The following is a 16,741-nucleotide window of genomic DNA, read 5'->3' as shown; positions in this document are numbered from 1 at the left end:
TAAAGGGGAAGGAGACAGGTGGTTGGGGAAAGAGAAGGGAAGAAAGGGACGAGCAGAAGAGATAGGGGAGGAGGGGGTGGGAGTTGTGGAGAGGAGCTGGTTAAGGCTTAACCTGCCCTGCAGTTGCCTTGACCTGATGGTACAAGAAGCCCGTTCCCTGTGCCCGGGCCAGGCACATGAACCTATTTGCCTCAAAAGATGACGCTCCCCAAAGTCTCTTTGGTCTGATGGCTTTTTTAAATGAACAATGACTCCTCTTGTGCTGCCTGCTGAGGTTACGTGGTAAAGGTGGGTGCTGGCCAGGGGCCCAGTGTTGTCCTACACGCAAGTTCAGCTCTGTAAGGGGCTGGGTGCTGCAGACACTATTGTCCTGGTAATGAGTTAGTAGGAATAAAGGGCACACAACACTGCAAAGCCTGGAGCCCTTAGTGCCCCAAAACAGCCCTTATCTCTATACATCAAAGCCCTTAAGCGCACGCTTAAGTCCCCTTGACTTCAGAGGTAAAGGTAATGTACGTGCTTAAATGCTTTGCTGAATTAGGGCCTTAATGGGCATAACAAACCTTACTGCTGCGTGCATGCTCATGACCTCTAGTGTCATGCCACTATGACTGCATGCGGGGGCATATAGCCAGCTCTTTTATGGCCCTGGGATGTGGCCAAAGCGTCAGCAAAGTGGCTTTTATTTTAAAGTGCTGTTATATGCTGCAGGTTGGCAGAGGTCTATTATTCTGTGTTCCCGGCTGCTGACATCAGAATCAGTTGTGCATATAATGTAAAAGTAACCTGTGATCTGTGACTGCCGATCTGTTCCCCCTCTACAGGCTGTGATGTTCAGCACGTACTAAGCTGGCCTAAATGGGCTAAAACATACTGTAGGGAATGATCCTGCACTGGAAGGGAGATCGTACATCTAGTTCCAATAGGTCTGTTCCATCTCTGGGTTGAATTCCTATTAATGTTCCCATCCAGTAATTTGTAATCAGTTACTCCGTCCTCACTTTCCAGGGGGGGAAACTGAGCCAAAGATACAGGAAGTGACTTGTATCAGAGGGTAGCCGTGTTAGTCTGGATCTGTAAAAGCAGCAAAGAATCCTGTGGCACCTTATAGACTAACAGACGTTTTGGAGCATGAGCTTTCGTGAGTGAATACCCACTTCCTCAGATGCATGTAATGGAAATATCCAGGGGCAGGTATATATATGTGTGCTAGCAAGCAAGCTAGAGATAACGAGGTCAGTTCAATCAGGAGGGATGAGGCCCTGTTCTAGCAGTTGAGGTGTGAAAACCAAGAGAGGAGAAACTGGTTCTGTAATTGGGAAGCCATTCACAGTCTTTGTTCAATCCTGAGCTGATGGTGTCAAATTTGCAGATGAACTGAAGCTCAGCAGTTTCTCTTTGAAGTCTGGTGCTGAAGTTTTTTTGCTGCAGGATGGCCACCTTAAGGTCTGCTATAGTGTGGCCAGGGAGGTTGAAGTGCTTGCATCTCACCACACACTGAGTCAGTGACAGATCTGGGAATAGAACCCAGGTGTTCTCCTTGCTCTAAAAACCAGACCTCACTTTCCTCCAGACCTGCAAAGTAGAAGATGCCTGAAACTGTTCAGCCCCAATCCAGAGTGGATCCCTTGGCTGTTGCTGTAATATGAATGGAAGGGGGGTTCATTTGTGTTTTGTAACTATCTTCAATTAAAGAACAATTCTAAGAGGAAAATGGCTGTTCTTTCTCCCTGCTCTGTGGCTGGAAGTCCTTGTTTGATATTTATAAACTGAAATACGTGCCTAAGTACAATGCTGGGAAATTTGAATATTCTGGGCATAAGTAGATTTGGGGGTCAGATTCACTGTAGAGTGAATCTACTCACTTCTGAGGATTTACACCATGGACGAATTTGATGCTTTGATTAGTATGCATGCAGCCTCTTTGGAGTAGGATTTGTTCTCTGATTATTATTCTCTGTAAGTGATTCAAATAGTCCACTCTGTTTATCCAACGCACACAATATTAAAGGGACAGTGTTTAGGGTCCCCAGCAGAGATTTATGTATGGAAACCAACACACACAAAAAGCGAGCGAGAGAGAGAGAGAGAGATGCTACAAAACTGAACATGAATAGGGATGTCACTGTGATTTATTCAATGAGAGCTTGGTTCATTCCATGCTTCTCGGGCAGTGATGGCAGCCTTGTGCGTTAGAGCCCTGCACTGAACCTGACTGCAACGGACAAGTGATATTGACCAGCTTACCTTTCCTGTCCAACCTGAGTGAAATGCAAACAGGAAACCAACCTCATTGGTGCCGAAAGCCAGCTGGATTTTCTTTGACCACTCTCTTTTAAGACTCTAAGATGGAGTTAGTGATAACACAGGCAAGGGTCTGATTCTGCTCCCCAGGGAGAACTTCATCAAGAAGAACTTCATCCTCTCCAATGTATACTACATCAGAGGAAAGCCAGTATGAATGAGGTTAAAATCTGGAACATAAACAATTTTTCTGTTACCTCGACAGCATCCCTGAAAACAAAACTGATTAAAATCAAAGGAAAAACAACACATCCTCCCTCACCATATGAATCCATCCATCCATCCACATTCACACCCTTCTGTGTATCTATTCATCCATTGCCATATACGCCCATCTATCTAGATATCTTTTATACTGTGCCTATCACTATGGGATCTAGTGCTGTTTATGTTTTTCTCTTGAGCATCTTGTAGGGCTGTGCAGAATCTAGCAGAGTTGGAGGTCTCAATTTCTTTTTACTGTTGCAAACTCAGCCTCCCCTCTGGATTTCCAGCCCGTTCCTTCGCAGTGGAACCGTGATTCTCCAGCAGCCTCCGTGTTCAAAATCCGCTGGCAGAGCAGTGACGGCTCATGGTCTGATGTCACCAATGCTCCATCCATGTCCAGAAAGCTGAAGAGAGTCAAACCCTGGCCAATGACTTCTGCAGCTTGTGGTGCTATTGGGGGGCAGGGTACAGCTTGTTAATTAGAGGGGAACTAACCCTGTGCTTTTTCTTATAACGTGGACTCTTGAGCACAAAACAGATCCAGGCAAAATCTTAAACAGTGTCTCTGTGGAGCCATTTCCAAGCCTTGGACTCGAAATGTCTAACACAGGCCTGCGGTGAGGCTAGCTGCTATCAAGAGCAAGAGACAAGGCGTCTCTTTGCAAACCATTTTCTGTTCCTCTCAGGTGAGACAAAGACCTGAATTCATGACATGTTAGTCTCTAAGGTACCACAAGTACTCCTGTTCTTTTGGCCATTAAAGATTCCATTTAGCAAAGGAAGGGCTGTTCCCCTGGAGTTCCCCCTGGTTAAGTCTCCCTGTGGATTCCCTCTGCAGGTATGGGGGTTTTCTTTACTTCTCAGCCCAAACTGTCGTGCAGCGTGCTGTTTCTTTCCAAGCTCTGTGAGAGTGAGGGATCATCCTTCAGGCCAGGCCTCGCTTACAGGCAGCCCCCCAACCTGAAACAAACACTCACCAGCAGCTACACACCACACAAGAAAAACACTAACCCAGGAACCAAACCCTGCAACAAACCCGGTGCCAACTCTGTCTGCATATCTGTTCAAGGGACACCATCCACAGGGGCCAGCTTTCTTTGGCTCTGGTGGGTGCTCACGCCCCTGGCCCCGCTCCAACTCCATCCCCTTCCTGCCCCTATTGAACCCCTCCCCAAATCCCTGCCCCGGCCCCTCCTCTTCCCTGAGGGTACCACGTTCCTCCTCCTCCCCCATCCCTCCCAGCACTTGCCCTGTGAATCCGCTGTTTCGCAGCGCAAGTGCTGGGAGGGAGTGGGGAGAAGCAGGACAAGGCGGCACGCTCAGGGGAGGAGGTGGAGACGGAGCAGAGGTAGAAGTGAGCTGGGGTGGAAGGGTGGGGCAGGGCACTGCCGGTGGGTGCAAAGCACCCACCAATTTTTTCCCCTGGGTGCTCCAGCCCTGGAGTTGGCGTCTACGACACCATCATAGGACCTAACCACATCAGCCACATCATCAGGGACTTGTTCACCTGCACATCTACCAATGTGATATATGCCATCATGTGCCAGCAGTGCCACTCTGCCATGTACATTGGCCAGACTGGACAGTCTCTACTCAAAAGAATAAATGGACACAAATCTGACATCAGGAATTATAACCTTCAAAAACCAATAGGAGAACACTTCAATCTCCCTGGTCACTCAATAACAGACTTAAAAGTGGCAATTCTTCAACAAAACAACTTCAAAAACAGACTCTAACGAGAAACTGAAGACCTGGAATTAATTTGTAAGCGGGACACCATCAAATTAGGCCTGAATAAAGACTTGGAGTGGATGGGTCATTACAAAAACTAATTTCCCCATACTGTTACTCCCACCTTCTTTTCAACTGTTTGAAATGGGCCACCTTCATTACCACTACAATAGTGATTTTTCCGACCCCCCCACTTGGTAAGGCAACTCCCATCTTTTCATGTACTGTGTATATATATCTGCTGCTGTATTTTCCACTCCATGCATCCGATGAAGTGAGTTTTAGCCCACAAAAGCTTACGCCCAAATAAATGTATTAGTCTCTAAGGTGCCACAAGGACTCCTCGTTGTTTTTGCTGATACAGACTAACATGGCTACCACTCTGAAACCTCTCACCAAATAAATAATGTTACCATTGCAGTTTTTGGTCAGCAAAGGGTTACCTAGTCCACACCCAAGGAGACGTACGAGCGGTTATATAAGGGCACACTATAGACAGCAAGTATTTCAGAGAGGGTATGTGGTTAGAGGAAGGGAATGGCTGTCCTGGGTTCTATTCCTGGCAATGGAAGAGAGTGCAGACTACTGGTTAGAACAGGGAAACTGTAAGTCAGGACTCCTGGGTGTTAGGCCCAACTGTCCACTGACAGCTATGTGATCTTAATAAAGTCTCTTCAAGTCTTTGTGCCTCAGTTTCCCCAACCTGTAAATTGAGTATAATAATGAATGACCCCAAAGGAGCAAGGCAGGCTGGAAAGTCGGGCTGATGCCTGCACAGCAACATGCCTGGCCAATGTGCTATATAAGTGCTGAGTATTATGAAACAGATCCATGTCAAAGCTGGCAGCATAAGAACTGGAACAGTTTGTAATACGGATGATTTCTCTCATGTCAATATAGTAGTTGCTTCTTGGCTTTAGCCCTCCCCTGCATTCCTCGGGAGAGGAACAAAGCTAGCGCACCCCCATGCTATCAGTTGTTTGTAATGAAGGGAGCTGACCCTGCCCTCCGCACCACCAATAATACTCAGTCCCTGACCCAGGACAGACAGGCAGGTTCCAGAGTGGGAAGAGGGATCTGAGCCCCAGCAGCAGGCGGATGCCAGGAAAATCTGCACCAAGAGAGCAGTGCTGGAAACGTGCGCTGATCCCTCCTCGAGTCTGTTACATAAGGAGCAGTTGCGAGTTTAATCAAAAATCTGAGAAGAGGACATAGCGTTCTCCCAGCTCTGTTGCCTCGGCCCCTCCCCAGCTGCTGGGAACAAGGTGGTTTAGTCAGCACAGGCGTAAATAAATAAACACAGAGCCAGGTTGGTGGCTGCCAGCCAACTGGGGGAAGAGCATGCCTGGCTGGGCTGCTGCGTCAGGGGAGCTGGCTCCTTTTTGAGTGGGTGGCTTGCAGGGACTGGGAATGGGACGCAAAGCCTGGGTGTCTCTTGGGGGCTGCTGGTTCTGAGCCAGCCCAAGGCTCTGAGTTGCGTCCTTGCTGCCCTGTGTCACACACAGCCCCCTACTTCTGGCTGTGTGGGGGTGGGGGAGGAGTGCATGGGAAAGAGGCAGAAAAGAACTGGAGGGCTGCCCCATCCCACCTTCTAAAGTGTGGGGGTCACGGTAAGAGGGTTTGTAGCACTCACCCTCCCAGAAGTGCCTAGTCCTTTGCTTTTTATTAGGATCTTAGAGACTTTTATGAACAGCAGCGAAGCCTCCCAACAGTGGGTACCGTTCTCCGCATTTACAAAATGGGGAAACTGAGGCACTAAGCCTTGCTAGGGTGATCCTGTGCTTTTCACAAATCTAACTCCCATGGCACTAAATTAGGGGAGCAAGGGCTGCAGGACTTAGGAGCTTACTCAGGTCCCATGGAACCCAGGAGTCCTGACTCAGCCATGTGTGTTAGTTACTAAGGGCCTGATTTTGCAGGCTCTCTCTGTCTGAGGGTCTTTTCTTACCTCACCACTGTAGTATCGGAGCACTTCATAATCGTTAAGGTATACCCTCACCACAGCCTGCGGGGCAGGGCAGTGCTATTATCTCCATTGTCCCTGTGGGGGAAACTGAGGCAAAGGAAGGCTAAGTGATATGCCCAGGGTCACCCAGGCAGCCTGTGGCAGAGCAGGGATTTGAAACAAGGTCTCTTAACTCCTGCACTGGTGCTCTAACCACTGCACCAGTCTATGAACACTGGCTGCTCCACTTCACTTCAGCTGACGTTTGAGGAGCTGAGCATCCCTCATCAGGCCTGAGCTATGGCTCCGCTAACCTGGTCAGAGTTTAATGGAGTTTGCTGCAGATAAGTTTGGGGGTGTCTGTGCCCCAAACCCCCAACAGTTAGTGGCACCTCTCAGAGGTCCAATTGATGGTCAGATGAGACTTGCTAGAGCAAAGGAAATTGCTGGGAAAAATCTGCTTCTTTTCCAGACGCCACAAGTGCCCGGGATCCCAATTCCCTCTCACCGGATGCCTTCCTTTACACCGAGCAGATCAGACCGGGAGGATTTTACACTCGCTTTGCGCCCTCCGCACAGACCCCAGAGGAGTTAGACAAAGACCCCTGCCAGGGAAGAAATCGAAAGCAAACTGCCCCAGAAGGCATGAAAGGATCCGATGTTTCTCCCAGCTGCCAGCCTTTCCCTAAGGATTCCTTCCCAGTTACCTCGCAGCACCCCTGAGCTGTGATGCCTCTCCCCAGAGTCAGCGCTCCCCTCCCCCTCCCTGCAGCGCATTCGGTGAGAAAACTCCAGGCAAGCTCAATCCTGATGGACCGAGGTGGCGATTGTCCCAGGGACAAGGGCAGGAATCCTTGCAAAAAGTGTGTGTGGGAGTGGGGTGGAAGTGTCTGAGGCCTGGGGGGTTTTTTTAACGCAAACACGGAGCAGATTTTTTCAAAGAAGGCCTTGGGGGGAGGGGGAGCAATGGCAAGACGCTCACATGGCCTGGCATGCGGCAGGGCTGTCAGCAGACAGCGTGAGTAACCAGAGCGCAAGCCTTGAATGGGCTCTCTCCCCCGCCCACTGGGCTGCGGGGCCCAGTGGAGACGCCTCCTCCAGCGGCGTGGGATTGGCAGATGGAGCGGCGTGCTCTGTCCCCCAGCCAGCCCGGCCTGCTGGTTACATAACAGCGAGCGGGAGCGCGAGCCTGGGCGCGCTTGGGCTCGCCCCGCGGCAGGTCTGTGCCGCTCACATAGACTCCTAGACTTTACGGCCAGAAGGGACCATCGTGATCATCTAGTCTGACCTTCTGCGTGTCACAAACTGCAGAACCTCCCCCACTCAGCTCCTGTAACAGACCCCTGGCCTCCGGCTGACTTACTGACGGCCTCAAATCATGGCTGAAAAGACTCCAAGTGACAGAGAATCCAGCGTGTTTAGCTCAGCCCTGGGCCTGCTGCCTCCCGCCTGCTGCAGTCATGGATCCTCACTGCTCTGACCTCACCCATGGGCCCTGGTGGGGGTGGAGGAGTTCCTGGCTGCTGCAGAAGCAAGGGGCCAGATCAAAGGCTGGGCGAGCCCTAGGGTGCCCCGCTCTGCCTAGAGGCCCTGAGTTTGGAAGAGGGACGGTAGGAGCAAAGCACCACAGATCTGACAGGTCCTAGGCATTAGGGCACTGGATTAACTCGGCATCAGCGTGATAAAGCGATGTTCTGGGGATCGTTGGCCATTATTCATGAGGATTAGTGATGTTATTAATTGTTATTCATTGTATTATTATTATTATTATTTCTTTATGTGTCTGCTTAGCATGGATAGTGCTTCGGGCACACCAAATCCAGCTAAGGAAAAGGGCCCAATTCTAAGGGCTTGTCTAAACTGGCACTTTACAGCGCTGCAACTTTCTCGCTCAAGGGGGTACAAAACACCCCCCCCCCCGAGTGCTGCAAATTTCAGCGCTGTAATGCGCCGGTATAGACAGTGCACCGGCACTGGGAGCTATGCCCCTCAGGGAGTCATGTTAACGTTGCCAGTGAAGACATTCCCTAAAACCTCTTTACTCTGCACCTACCCTGCTCACAACCCTGGACGTGGGGTGTGGCTGGAGCGCTCTGCACTGTTCTCTGCCTCCCAGGAGGCATAGGGAGCGGAATGGAAATTAGAGCAGCCCTGAAGCTGCTCTAACTTGCTGAACTGCTTAACACAGGGAGCTTGTGAAGGAGACATGATGGCATCCCAAGCCCAGGCTCAGAGTCACTGGGAACTGAGGCCAATGCCGGGTGAGGGGCAGAGGCGGAGCTGCCTGGGTTTGATTGCAAATTTAAAAGGATATTCAGAGCTGTGGAGAAAATGTGTAGAAACAAAGCCAAGGAAGGACTCAAAGAAGAGTCTTGCCTTTTATGAAGTACCTTTCTAAAGGCTCCCAAAGCCCTGGACAGTCTGTATCTACAGTCGTGCTGCTACATCCCATGGGTGGTCAAAATGCAGCTGTCTCTGGGGTGGAACTGAGGTAGTTGCTCAACCACTCAGAGCAATGTCCCACAACAGTTTAGGACAGGAAGTGAAGACGAATCCTGCATCTGATTGAAGGTGAAAAGGCAGTACGATCTGCCCTACTGGAGCAGACCTGTGGTCCAGTAAGCCCAACAGTTTGGCTTTGACAGTGGTCAGTACCTGATACTTCCTTATTATGTGTATTGCCAGAGCACCTAGGAGCCCCAGTTACGGACCAGAACCCCATGTGCTAGGCGCTGCACAATCATAGAGCAAAGAATCCCACTCCCTCCAGCCACGGCATGCCACAAGGAGAGGAGATTCCTTCCTGGCCCCTGTAGGCCCTGAAGCATGGCATTGGCTTACCCACTCTTCCAGGAGGCCCCCATCCCAGACTCAGAGTAGTAGTGTCCCCATCCCTTGGCTGGAACATGTGGTACGCCCATTAGGGTGGAACATGGGGACTAGATGACTGGGGAGAGAGGAGACAGGTGGGCAGGAGACAGCATGGTCTAGTGGCTAGGATGCTGGACTAGGAGCTGGGAAACCTGGGTTCTGCTACTGACCCACTGGGGGACCTTGGGCAAATCACTTCCCCTCTGCCTCCCTTTCTTTGTCTATTTCAATGGTGAGCTCTCTGGGGGCAGGAGCAGTCGCTTGCTGTGAGGGGGCTATGCCCAGTGCATTGGGGCCCCAGCCTTGGGTGGTGGCTCTGGTACCTTTGGTGACTATGAACAAGATGGATGCCGAGTGCCCAGTTCACACCCAAGGTCCTGTCGGTAGCAGCGGGTTGGTGATTTGTCTGGAATGAGTTTAGTAGGTCTCGACCCAGTTCTTAATGATGCCACCACAATTAGCTCTAATTGGCAGCCTCAGAAAAGAGGCCAATGAGATAGAGCTCTCCTCCTCACCCCTAGAGGGCATCTCTTCAGAGGCGGGTTGAGTCCCATTGGGAAGGGGCAGTTGATAGGGGTTTCTTGCCTGACTGCAGCTGCACCAGTACCTGCTAGCTGGCTAAGCTGTCAGGCACTAGGGATCTTAACCAGCAGCTTTTTCCAGCACTAAATTCACAGGGGTGGAAACCAAATTAAAAATCAGCATCTCTGAGAGACTGCGGCTTGTGCTAGTGAAAGTGCCACCTCTGCAGCAGGGAGGAGGGAACGTTTGGAGCATGAGCCAGGCTGCGGGGAATCTAGGTTTACAGTCGGGCGTGTTATGATGTCAATGCAGGGTGGACAGGTGAGTGAATCCCAGAAGCTGAGGGAGATGATGGCCCACTTTGTGCACGTGTGGTAATGCCACCTCTTTGCATCAGCAGATCTCAAAGTGCTTTACAAAGGAGGTCAGTATCATCACCCCATTTTAGAGATGGGGAAACTGAGGCAGAGGAAGTGACTTGCCTGAGATCACCTAGCAGGCTAGTGTCAGAGCTGGGGACAGAACCCAAGTGGTTTGTTTAGTTCAGTGCTCTAAACACTAGGTCCCATTGCCACCTGAGGTAGTGATAACTGGGGTTAGACCCACCAAGTGGGGGCTGGTAGAGAGTGGGAAGGAAGTCCCCTCCCCCAACAGGGAACATACAGCTTTCCGTTATTTCCAGAGAAGGGATTTCACGACTCAAAAAGCAAAGCAGGGTTGAGCCTGGCCAGTGCTAGCAGGAGATGGCCTATTAATGCTCTTATAATTATTGTACTGGCCCTTCAAAGTCCTGAGACTGGTTCTGCCAGGCACCGCACAGTCACAGAGTGAGAGGCAGGCCCTGCCCCAAAGTGCTTCCAGCCTGAATAGACAGGACAGGCAAAGAGGAGGAGGGGGAAACTGGAACATGGAGAGGAAGTGACGTGCTCAAGTCACTCAGCAGGTCAGTGGCAGAGCTGGAGTAGATTCATAGATTCCAAGGCCAGACAGGACCATTGGGATCATTTAATCTGATCCCTCAATCCCCCCATAACACAGGCCAGAGGATTGCTCCAAAAGAATTCCTAGAGCAGGTCTTGCAGAAAAACATCCAGTCATGATTTAAAATTGGCCTGTGATGGAGAATTCGATGGGACTCTTGGGAAACTGTTCCAGTGGTCAGTTACCCCGAGTGTTAAAAATGTACCCCTCATTTCCAGTCTGAATTTGTCGAGCTTCAGCTCCCAGCCACTGGCTTGTGTCAGACCTTTCTCTGCTAGACTGACGAGCCCATTACTAAGTATCTGTTCCTCATGTAGATTCTTCTAGACTGTGATCAGCTCCTCCGTTAACCGTCTCTTTGTTAAGCTTGATAGATTGAGCTCTTTGAGTCAATCACGTCAGGCAGGATTTTTAATGCTTTAAGCATTCCCGTGGCTCTTCTCTGACCCCTCTCCAATGTAGCAGCGTTCTCCCTGAACTGCGGGCACCAGAACTGGATGCAGGATCCCAGCAGCGGTCGCACCAGTGCCCAATACAGCCGTAAAATAACCTCTCCGCTCCTACTCAAGATTCCCCTGTTTACATATCCCAGAATAGCATTAGTCCTTCGGTCACAGCATCTCCCTCACAACCCCTAAATCCTTTTCAAAGTCCCTGCTTCCCAGGACACAGTCACCCAGCCTCGATCATGGGTTGGATGCTCTGTTCCTGCATGCACGCATTTACATTTAGCTGAATTCAAATGCTCATTGTTTACGTGCACCCAGTTTACCACTCACTTGCTCTGAATCAATGACCTGTCCTGTCCTCGTTATTCCCTGCTCCCCCAATGTTGGTGTCATTTGCAAACTTTATAAGGGAGGATTTTATGTGTCAATAATGAAAATGTGAAGCAGCGGAGGGCCAAGAACCCCTGGGACTGGTCCCTGGGGGACCGCACTAGACAGACACCCATTCAATGGCAATTTCACGTTTACAAGCAGTACCCAGGTGACTGGGTGTATGACTAGTAATGATTTATGGCACCCTTAGCCCTTTCCAAATGGAGATCCCCCTTTCTGCAGCAGGGGCAACTGGAGCTCAGCTAGGGTGACCAGACAGAAAGTGTGAAAAATCGGGACAGGAGGTGGGGGCTAATAGGAGCCTATATAAGAAAAAGACCCAAAAATCAGGACTGTCCCTATAAAATTGGAACATCTGATCTCCCTAGGCTCAGCGCCTGCCCTGCAGGGAAGCTGAGCAGTCACGCTTCTGTTGACCTCACAGCCCTTTGGAAGCGCAGGTCAGCACTGCCCCATCCACACTGTGTCCATAGCCAAACGTCCAGGCCCGCTCTTCTGTCTCCTCCACCTGTCGTTTGCCCACAAGCCCATATTTTCCCCCTTTAATAAGCCATGGAAAGGAATTTGGTCTCCGTTGTATTTAGACTCCAAATCCCATTTCTCCCCCTACATCTTTTAGTATTGCTACGTCCAGTCCACTGACCAACAGGAGGCAATACAGTCCAATTTAAATCAAAATGCAGCTGTTGCAATCAACGTGGGATTGGGAAAGTTCCTTCCCTAAGACACAGTTGGTAAGGAGAGCCAAGGTGACTCATTGGCTATGTTACATATGATTTAAAAATGGTTCCCCGTGATTTCATGACATCTCAGCAGCCATCATGCCGATCATCCATCGTGGCTACCCACATGTTCTTTTCTACTCTATGATTATTATTTTTTAAATCCTTCAGGGCTGCTGCTCCTCGGCACTGATTAAAGCATCTGATCTTCTTTTCTAGACGGAAAGTGTCTATGTGTTGGAATGAAACAGGCTGAGGTGGGTCTACGTGGTGGTGAATAGAAAGGGAGAGACGTTCTCGGAAGCATGCTCCAGCGGTTAGGGCACTAGGGTTGGCTATGGAGATGGAGATGCTGGGTCAGCTCCTGCTTCTCCCCAAAGATCCCATGAGGTACGTCTACACAGCAGTCAGTTGGTGTAATTTCCAGCAGGGGTAGACGGACGTGTGCCAGCTCCACTGGACCTAGCAAGACAGCAGTGTGGCTTGGGCAGCTGCATGGGCTACATACCCAGGGGACTGGGCAGGGGTTGAACATGGCCCGTGCTGGGAATTACACTCCCATGAAGGGTCTCTCTGAAGCTTTCTTGCCCGTCCATACAGTGGGGATAACAACCCCGCCCTGCCTCCCAGAGGGGTTGTGAGGATAAATGCATTATGATGGCTCAGTCTGGCCCAAATAAGCATCTAATAAAAGACCAATGGGGTGGGAAGTGGAATCGTGATGGCCAGTGGGAAGGCTGGGCTCATCCCATCAGGTGCGTTCCTGTGACTGATCACAGCAGTCCAGTCAAGTTCTGCCTCAGTTTCCCCTACATCCCCTCTAGGCCGAGTCGCCCATTTTCTCCACCGCGGATCAGACCAACGGTCATCCCCATCCCCCAGCCTTGTGGAGTCTAATTCAAGCTCTTCCAGGCATAATTACTGTAGTTTCGACCTTCAGGAAGCCAATTCTCCAACCCCTCAGGAATAAGGCAGGTTGGGATGGAGCAGTCCTCCAGGGCCCATCTCCAGGCTGCCCACCCGAGAGCCCATAATCCCTCTTCTCCCACTCCTGTGCCCCTACTCCAAGGTCTCCACACCTCTGACAATTCTCTGGGATTCTTGCTGCTCTTCTCCTGAAGCCCTCAACTCGGGGCTTCCACTCCCCGGGTCCCTCTGCCTGCAGATCACCGCCCTGTTCACGGGAACCTCTCTCTAGAGTCAACCCTCTTGTTCGTGAGCTCAGCCTGCACTGGTTCCCCCTTTGCACCAGCCGTCTCCTTGCCAGGGCTGCCTCGCTCTGGACAGCTCTCCAGGAGCTCTCTTCTGCTGCCACAGCGCTCTCTCATCAGCTATCTGGGCTAGGTCTTTCTCGGGACTCCAGCAGCCCTCATCAGCTCCCGGCTGTTCCTTCCTGCTCCCGTTCTCATCTACTGCCCAAGTCTTACCAGGCGCCTTCTATCAGACTCCATCAAGAGGCAACTAACTAGTCCCAGGTGCACTGGTCCCTTTCCTTCTCGAAGAGGCCGTCTCCCGGTGACAGATGGCCAGTGAGAGTGCCCAAGAGATAATCTTGCTATTCGAATATGGTCCATGTTATGAAAAGGTTTGGGAGCCCTACATATATTGTATCCACCCATCCACTCTCCTGAGCACCAGTCACCGTGGCTTAGGGTGACCAGATGTCCTGATTTTATAGGGACAGTCCTGATTTTTGGGTCTTGTTCTTATTACGCCCCAGCCCCTGTCGATTTTGCACACTTGCTTTCTGGTCGCCCTACCGTGGCTCCTAGGGGCTGGATGGTTGTGTCCGCACATTCCAGCACTAAATCGTTCGGAGAACTGCACGTACCCAAGCCAGTTTTACCTAGCGAACTGTTTACTGGTCTGCTTAGCAGGGCAGGACTCCCCTTGCTGCCCCGCGACTCCTGCCCAATGGCTCCCCAAGGAACCACACAGTAAATCTTAAGCCAAATTGGCACGGTGCTCCAGGAGCAAGTACTGCGCCAGCATTACACAGGAGCATGACGCCCTCACTTCTGTCGTCTTGAAACGGCCTGAGAAAATATCAGCTCCCCAGCAGATTCTGCACGTCGGAGTTTCTATGAGCTGCAGCCAGGCCGAGAACTCAGCGGGAAGTGAACAGGAGCGTAAAGCCTGGCAGTAATACTAGCACGCACTGTGTCCTTTGCTTTGTGTCTAGGGACATTGTCTTGATTCCCTGGAGTGAGGGTTTTACTTACTAAAATAGCCTCACCTTATCTGGAAGCTGCAGTTACCCGTTGCTGTAACAGCGATTGGCAAAGGTGAATTCATTGAGACGCCCTGCAGTCCTAGTATTGTGAGTGGACCCATTCAGTAGATCAGTCCACTGAGGCACAGAAAAGTGAGGCTGCCATGGGGTTACCCTGGGAAGAGAACCCAGCAGTCCTGGTTCCCAGTTTCCGTCTCTGACCCCTGACAGCAGTTGGTGAGAGATGGGTTCCGATCCAGCAGGAAACTGAAGTGAGCCCAATGAACCATTTCCGGTGAGCCAGGGAACAGAGATCAGACAATATCGACCATCTGTCACTCATGGGCAGAATTGGTTTCAGTGACCAAGCTCCATCTCCCATTCCCAAGCCCTCTAGTCAGCCAGCTCCTTACTTTATCCTGACTTGCAGTGCCCCCTGCTGGTCTGCCTGGGCAGAGGCAGGGATAGAACCAACACTTTTGTGTGCACACCTTATTTTTTCTAGCGTGAATCCACTGGGGACCAGAGTCAGAAGTGAAAGGCTGGGCCCTTGCCTTGGCCCCCTGACCTATTGCTCAGTAACAGGCATGTTCCAGGGCATCAGTGGCTGGGCTCCTTTCTATGGTCCTCTCCTGTCCCCTCTTCCTCACTGCAGAGCTGAGTGTGGAAGGAGAACTCAAAATTCACTGCCGAAAGGATTCATGAATGCAGAGTTAAGGCTGCCCCTTGCTGCATTGTGTCCTTCTAGCATGCTGAGTTCACCTACACTCAAACCACTGAAAACCAGGAAATTCAGAAGTAAGGTTCACTCCACCCCATGCCCTTAAGTCTGCCCCTCTTTGAGCAATGTCACAACCCACCCCCACAGCCATCACAGCACCCTACCCTTCCAGATGATATTGAGCCCCACAGGAGTGTGCAGCTTCCCACACAGACACTCCAACCTGCTCAGCCTGCATTAATTTAAATAGACTAGGACAAAATTCTAGGTCAACTCTGGTCATTCCACCCTGCCCACTTGAAACTTCCCTCAGGCAGCTTCTTATGGCTTATCTTTGCCTCCTGAGCTGCTGTGTCCTATTGCTGTGTACTGCTAAACTATAACACTCCACCCAGAGGAGGCTGCATTTCAGCGATGGGTAAAGTAAATGATCTGTCTGTATGGTACTTTATATGGCCCTGCATTGAGTGGGCTCACTGCTGGTGCACCTCCTTGTGGCTGGGCATCACATGGCAGGCTCTCCTCATCTATATCCACCCCCTGCCCCCAGCCAGTCCAGCCCTGTGGTGTTCTGCCTCTTCTTTGACTCTGCCCTCCAGCCCATCTCTCTAAAGTCTCGCCCCTTGCAGGGTGTTGATGTCGTGTACGAAGAGTGTGCCGCACAGCTCCAGTTATCAACACTGCACCTTCCACCCGGCCTCGGCTCCTCTGCAATCCCACCCTTCTCTCAGAGCAACGGGTTTCCCATGTCAAAACCCCAAACAAAACAAACCAACCTCTGTCCGTCTGGCCTTGAGCACTGGGTCCTGCTGGGCTCCCCTCAGCTCCCGTTACAGGATAACATCCCTGGAGCCTGGGTCCTTTCCCAGGGCCTGTCTTCTCTCATCCAGCTACCTTATTGTCCCTTTCCCAGAGTGAGGGAACCCTAAGCCGCTCAGAGTCCTGCCTCTGTAGCTTTCACTCCCTTCCATCCTGAAGAAGGCCCAGCTGGCTGTGATAACAAATCCAGTCTTACCACACCCTCCTGGGACAACCAGGTGGGCTAACTGAGCTTAAAGACTCTTGTTAACCCTTTGTTTACATGGGTGGGGCTTACACCCCAACACTGTAAGATCTGATCCCATCACAGTCTTATAAGGCTGTTAGCCATTTGGGAGGCAGGGCAGGGCTGCTATCCCCATTGTACAGGTGGGGAAACTGAGGCCCAGCATGACTGTGACTTGCTCTAGGTCACCCAGGGAGAATGCAGCAGACCAGGGAATTGGACCTGGGTTTTCCAAGTCCCTAAACTAGCATCCTAGTCACTGCTCCAGCTTTCCTTTCTAGAGACGACTGCATTCTTGTCCCTATGTGACCACTCGGTGCTGTAGAATGGAGAACTGGGCCTGCCAGCTGTAAAATATGTTGGCTGCAGGATGCCCTGTAAAGATCCTTCCTAGCTAGAATCTTTTACACAGGAGCCACTTGTATCCCACTTGTATCCCAATGCTGCATGTGCCCTTCCTACCTTGATAAATCTGCTTCTGAAGTCGTGGGGTGGGTTCTTTTGTTTTGTTTTTAATCCAGCTGAAGGAAAACAAATTTGCAAAGCGATGTGCCTGGCCTGGGCTCTGAGCCTGGCCAGATTGCTCGTGTGAAGTGCCACAACTCAAACATTGTTGGGACAAAGTATTTAAGGAG

This window comes from Gopherus evgoodei, chromosome 24 (genome assembly GCF_007399415.2).
Source record: "Gopherus evgoodei ecotype Sinaloan lineage chromosome 24, rGopEvg1_v1.p, whole genome shotgun sequence".
In the NCBI taxonomy this organism is placed as follows: Eukaryota; Metazoa; Chordata; order Testudines; family Testudinidae; genus Gopherus; species Gopherus evgoodei.
Note: the sequence above shows the minus strand (reverse complement) of the source record.